Consider the following 7,176-nt stretch of genomic DNA (forward strand, 5'->3'; position numbering starts at 1 on the left):
GGTCACACCAGTCCCTCTGCCTCGTTCCTAATGTACGACGGTCACACCAGTCTCTCTGCCTTGTTCCTAGTGTACGACCAGTGGTGTAAAGTACTTAAGTAGTTTTTGGGGTAACTTTACTTAAGTAGTACTTTAAAGTATCTGTACTTTACTTTACTATTTATATTTTTTACAACTTTTTACTTTTACTTCACTACATTCCTAAAGAAAATAATGTACTTTTTTACTCCATACATTTTCCCTGACACCCAAAAGTACTAGTTACATTTTGAATGCTTAGCAGGACAGGAAAATGGCCCAATTCACGCATTTATCAAGAGAACATCCCTGGGCATCCCTACTGCCTCTGATCTGGCAGATTCCTTAAACACAAATGCTTCATTTGTAAATTATGTCTGAGTGTTGGAGTGTGACCCTGGCTATCCGTAAATTATCAAATAAAATAGCGCTGTCTGGTTTGCTTAATAAAGCACTTTGAAATTATTTATACTTTTACTTTTGATAGTATATTTTTGCAATTATATTTCCTTTTGATTCCTAAGTATATTTAAAACCAAATACTTTTACTCGAGTAGTATTTTACTGGGTGACTTTCACTTTTACTTGAGTCATTTTCTATTAAGGTATCTATACGTTTACTCAAGTATGACAATTGGGTACTTTTTCCACCACTGTGTATGACGTTCACACCAGTATCTCTGCCTAATTCCTAGTGTATGACGTTCACACCAGTATCTCTGCCTAATTCCTACTGTATGACGTTCACACCAGTATCTCTACCTAATTCCTACTGTAACAAGGTCACACCAGTATCTCTGCCTAATTCCTAGTGTATGACGTTCACACCAGTATCTCTGCCTAATTCCTACTGTATGACGTTCACACCAGTATCTCTGCCTAATTCCTACTGTAACAAGGTCACACCAGTATCTCTGCCTAATTCCTAGTGTATGACGTTCACACCAGTATCTCTACCTAATTCCTACTGTAACAAGGTCACACCAGTATCTCNCCTAATTCCTACTGTAACAAGGTCACACCAGTATCTCTGCCTAATTCCTACTGTATGACGTTCACACCAGTATCTCTACCTAATTCCTACTGTAACAAGGTCACACCAGTATGAGAGAGGGAGAAAGAATAGGACTGGAGAGAAGTGAAGAGGACTGGGAGTAGGGAAGATGACTGGGAAGAGGACTGGAGAGACTGGGAGAAGGGAAGAGGACTGGAGAGACAGGGCAGGAGGACTGAGAGGACAAGGCAGGAGGACTGGAGAGACAAGGCAGGAGGACTGGAGAGACTTCCGGCTATACGCTATACTTCCGGCGCCGAAAAGAGATGGCCGCCTCGCTTCGCGTTCCTTGGAAAAATATGCAGATTTTTGTTTTTTACGTTTATTTCTTACATCGGTACCCCAGTAATCTTAGGTTTCCATTACATACAGTCGGGAGGAACTACTGAATATACGATTAACGTCAACTCATCATCGTTCCTACCAGGAATATGACTTTCCCGAAACGGATCCAGTGTTTTGCCTTCCACCAATACAATGGATCTGATTCCCAGCCGGCGACCCTGTGCGACGCCGAAAAAGGGGAAAACGACAGGTCTCGTGGTCAGGCGGCTTCGGAGCGGGCACATCGCGCTCCACTCCCCTAGCATACTACTCGCCAATGTCCAGTCTCTTGACAATAAGGTTGATGAAATCGAGCACGGGTAGCATTCCAGAGAGACATCAGGATTGCAAACGTGCTCTGCTTCACCGAAACATGGCTAACTCAAGGGACGCTAACGGAGTCGTGCAGCCAGCTGGTTCTTCATGCATCGCGGCCGACAAAAACAAACAATCTCCGTAAGAAGAGGGGCGGGGGGGTATGCCTTATGATTAACGAGAAGTGATGTGATCATCATACAACACACAGGAAACTCAAGTCATTCTGTTCACCTGATCTAAACTCCTCACAATCAAATGTCGACCGCGATTATCTACCAATGGAATTCCTTCAATCATTAATCACAGCCGTAATATTCCCCCCAAGCAGACACATCGATGGCCTGAACGAACTTTATCTGACTCTTTGTAAAAAACTGAAACCACACACCCTAGGCTGCATTCAGCGTACTGGGATGTAACAAGGCTAATCTAAAAACAAAACTCCCTAAATTCTATCAGCATATCGATTGTTGCTACAGAGGCTGGAAAAACACGTAAGACATTGTTTATTACTAATTTCCGCGACGCTATAAGGCCCTCCCCCGCCCCCCTTTCGGAAAAAGCTGACCCACGACTCCATTTTGTTGATTCCAGCTACAAACAGCAAACTCAAAACAAACAAGCTCCGCGCTTCAGGTCTGTCAACGCTGGTCGACCAATCTGAATCCCACGCTTTCAAGACGCGCTTCCATCACGGCGGATTGGAATATGTTGCCGCATCGCGTCCAACAACCAATATTGACGAATAGTGCGGATTCGGTGAGGCGAGGTTTCATTTAGGAAGTGCATTGACGATGTCTACCAAAGCAACGATAAAAACATCCCAACCAGAAACCGGGAATTGACGGCAGCATTCGCGTGAAACTGAAAGCCGGCGATACCACTGCTTTTAACCAGGGCAAGGTGGACCGGAAGCATGACCGAATACAAAACAGTGTAGCTATTGTTCTCCGCAAGGAGCAAACAGGGCATAAGTCTCAGTACAGAGACAAAATCGAGTCGCAATCAACAGCTCAGACACAAGAGGTATGGTGGCAGGGTTCTACAGTCAATCACGGGCATTCCAAAAAGAAAACCAAGCCCCGTCGCGGACCAGGATGTCTTGCTTCCCAGAACAGGCCCTTAAACAACTTTTTTGCCCGCTTTGAGGACAATACAGTGCCACTGACACGGCCCGCCTACCAAAACCTGCGGGCGGCTCCTTCACTGCAGCCGAGGTAGTAAAACATGTAAACGTGTTTAACCCTCGCAAGGCTGCAGGCCCAGACGGCATTCCCAGCCGCGTCCTCAAGAGCATGCGCAGACCAAGCTGGCTGTGTGTATTACGGAACATATTCAATCGAATCCTTATCCCAGTCTGCTGTTCCCACATGCTTCAAGAGGGCCACCATTGGTTCCTGTTCCCCAAAGAAAGCTAAGGTAACTGAGCTAAACGGACTACGCCCCGTAGCACTCACTTCCGTCATCATAAGTGGCTTTGAGAACGAGTCAAGGACCCATATCACCTCCACCCTACCGGGACACCCTAACCCACTCCAATTGCTTACCGACCCAATAGGTCCACAACGACGCCAATCCAACCACACTGCCACAAATGCCCTAACCCATACTGGACAAGAGGAATACCCATGTGAGAAATGCTGATTCATCGATTACAGCTCAGCAATTTAACACCATAGTACCCTCCAAAACTCGTCATAAGCTCGAGACCCTGGGGTTCTCGACCCCGCCCTGTGCAAGCTGGTCCTGGACTTGCCTGACGGGCCGCCCCCCAGGTGGTGAGGGTATGGGTAACAACATCTCCACCCCGCTTGATCCTCAAACACTGGGGCCCCACAAGGGTGCGTTCTGAGCCTCGCCTGTACTCCCTGTTCACCACGGACTGCGTTGGGCCGATGCACGCCTCCAACTCAATCATTCAAGTTTTTGCCGGTGACACTGACAGTGGTAGGCTTGATTACCAAACGACGACAGACGGCCTAGCAGGGAGGAGGTGCGGCCCCGGAGTTGGTGGTCAGGAAAATAATCCTCACACTCACGTCCAACATAACAAAGGAGATGATCTTGTGGACGTTCAGGAAACAGCAGAGGGAGCACTCCCCGCTATCACATCGACGGGTCAGTAGTGGAGAAGTGGACAAGTTTAAGTTCCTCGGTGTACACATCAGGACAATACTGAATTGGTTCACCAACAGACAGCGTTGGGAAGAAGCGCAGCAGCCTCTTTCAAGCTCAGGGAGGCTGAAGAATTCGGCTTGTCCAAAAGCACTCACAAACTTCTTACAGATGCACATCGAGAGCATCGGTCGGCTGTATCACCGCCTGGTACGGCACTGCTCCGCCCACAAACGTAAGCGTCATCCAGAGTGGTATGAGGTCTGCAGAACCATCACCAGCGGGCAAACTACCGGCCCTCAGGACACCTACACACCCGATGTCAGGAAAGCCATAAAGTCATCAAGGACAACAACCACCCAAGCCACTGCCTGTTCACCCCGCTATCATCCAGAAGGCGAGGTCAGGAACAGGTGCATTCAAAGCAGGGACCGAGAGACTGAAAAACAGCTTCTATCTCAAGCCATCAGACTGTTAACCAGCACCACTAACATTTAGCGGCCGCTGCCAACATACTGACTCAACTCCAGCCACTTTAAAAATGGGAATTGATGGAAATTATGTAAAAATGTACACTAGCCACTTTAAACAATGCCACGTAATACAAGTTTACATACCTACATTACCATCTCATATGTATATACTTACTCTATATCATCTACTGCAACTTGCCATCTTTATGTAATACATGTACACTAGCCACTTTAAAACTATGCCACTTTATGTTTACATACCTACAGTACTCATCTCATATGTATATACCGTACTCTATTACCATCTACTGCATCTGCCATGCGCTTCTGTACCACCACTCATTCATATATCTTTATGTACATATTCTTTATCCCTTTCCACTTGTGTGTGGTAGTAGTAGTTGTGAATTGTTAGGTTAGATTACTGTTGGTTAGTACTGGCATTGTCGGAACTAGAAGCACAAGCATTTCGCTACACTCGCATGAACATCTCTGCAACCATGTGTTAGTGACAATAAAATTTGATTTGATTTGATTTGACAAGCAGGAGACTGGAGAGACAAGGGAGAAGGACTGGAGAGACAGGGGAGAAGGGAAGAGACTGGAGAGACAGGGGAGGAGGACGGGAGAGACGGGAGAGGAAGGAGGACTGAGAGGGAGAGAACAGGGAGAAGGTAGGGACTGCAGAGACAGGGAGAAGGGAAGGGGACTGCAGAGACAGGGGAGAAGGTATGTGGACTGCAGAGACAGGGAGAAGAAGGAGGCCTGGAGAGACAGGGGAGAAGGGAAGAGGTAAGCAAAGAGATACAAATGAATAAGGAATGTGTGGGAGAGGATGAGAAAAGGATAGAGATGAATAATGTTGATTTCCCAGATAATGTGAACTTGTGTCACTCTTTTTGGACCATAACTCTCTCCCCTCCCTCTTCTCTCCTCCCTCGCTTCATTCCTCCCTAGGGAGACACTGGTTGAGTAGTAATATCAGCTTTCCAATTCCCACCCCTCCCTCCTCCCACCTTCCTTCCCTGGTTGAATCTGGTTGAAATAATGTAATGGGAAACAGGTTGAAATCTGGTTGAAATTACATCATTATCAGCTGTTAACCGAAAACCCTTCATTGAGGAATACAACCCCATCTCATATCCAACCCCCATCACAACACTCAGTATGCTTACAGCCATTTAATTAGGCTGAGTGTGTTTGATTCTAGGTGCTTCTTAAACTTTACAAGTATCTGTGCATCTACAGTTGAGTCGGAAGTTTTACATACACTTAGGTGGAGTCATTAAAACTCGTTTTTCAACCACCACATATTTCTTGTTAACAAACTATACTTTGGCAAGTCGGTTAGGACATCTACTTTGTGCATGACACAAGTAATTTTTCCAAACAATTGTTTACAGACAGATTATTTCACTTATAATTCACTGATCACAATTCCAGTGGTCAGAAGTTACATACACTAAGTTACTGTGCCTTTAAACAGCTTGAAAATTCCAGAAAAACTTATGTCATGGCTTTAAAGAAGTTCTGATAGGCTAATTGACATCATTTGAGTCAATTGGAGGTGTACCTTGGATGTATTTTCAAGGCCTACCTTCAAACTCAGTGCCTCTTTGCTTGACATCATGGGAAAATCTAAATAATCAGCAAGAAACCGCAGAAAAAAAATTGTAGACCTTCACAAGTCTGGTTCACCTTGGGAGCAATTTCCAAACGCCTGAACGGTACCACGTTCATCTGTACAAACAATAGTACGCAAGTATAAACATCATGTGACCACACAGCCGTCAACTGCTCAGGAAGGAGACGCGTTCTGTCTCCTAGAGATGAACGTACTTTGCGGCGAAAAGTGAAAATCAATCCCAGAACAGCAAAGGACCTTTGTAAGATGCTGGAGGAAACAGGTACAAAAGTATCTATATCCACAGTAAAACGAGTCCTATATCGACATAACCTGAAAGGCCGCTCAGCAAAGGAAGAAGCCATTGCTCCAAAACCGCCATCAAAAAGCCAGACTACTTTTTGCAACTGCACATGGGGACAAAGATCGTACTTTTTGGAGAAATGTTCTCTGGTCTGATGAAACAAAAATAGAACTGTTTTGGCCATAATTGACCATCATTATGTTTGGAGGGAAAAGGGGGAGGTTTGCAAGCCGAAGAACACCATCCCAACCGTGAAGCACGGGGGTGGCAGCATCATGTTGTGGGGGTGCTTTGCTGCAGGAGGGACTGGTGCACCTCACCAAAATAGATGACATCACGAGGGAGGACAATTTTGTGATATATTTGAAGCAACATCTCAAGTCATCAGTCAGGAAGTTAAAGCTTGGTTGCAAATGGGTCTTCCAAATGGACAATGACCCCAAGCATATTTCCAAAGTTGTGGCAAAATGGCTTAAGGACAACAAAGTCAAGGTATTGGAGTGGCCATCACAAAGCCCTGACCTCACAAACCTACAAACCTGACTCAGTTACACCAGCTCTGTCAGGAGGAATGGGCCAAAATTCACCCAACTTATTGTGGAAGCTTGTGGAAGGCTACCCGAAACATTTGACCCAAGTTAAACAATTTAAAGGAATGCTACTAAAGACTAATTGAGTGTATGTAAACTTCTGACCCACTGGGAATGTAATGAAAGAAATAAAAGCTGAAATAAATCATTCTCTCTACTATATTCTGACATTTCACATTCTTAAAACAAAGTGGTGATCCTAACTGCCTAAGACGGGGAATTTTACTAGGATTAAATGTCAGAATTGTGAAAAATGTAGTTTTAATGTATTGGCAAAGGTGTATGTAAACTCCGACTGTCAACCTGTGTGTGTGTGTGTGTGTGTGTGTGTGTGTGTGTGTGTGTGTGTGGTGTGG

The sequence above is a fragment of the Salvelinus sp. IW2-2015 genome, unplaced genomic scaffold (assembly GCF_002910315.2).
Source record: "Salvelinus sp. IW2-2015 unplaced genomic scaffold, ASM291031v2 Un_scaffold1588, whole genome shotgun sequence".
Taxonomy (NCBI): Eukaryota; Metazoa; Chordata; class Actinopteri; order Salmoniformes; family Salmonidae; genus Salvelinus; species Salvelinus sp. IW2-2015.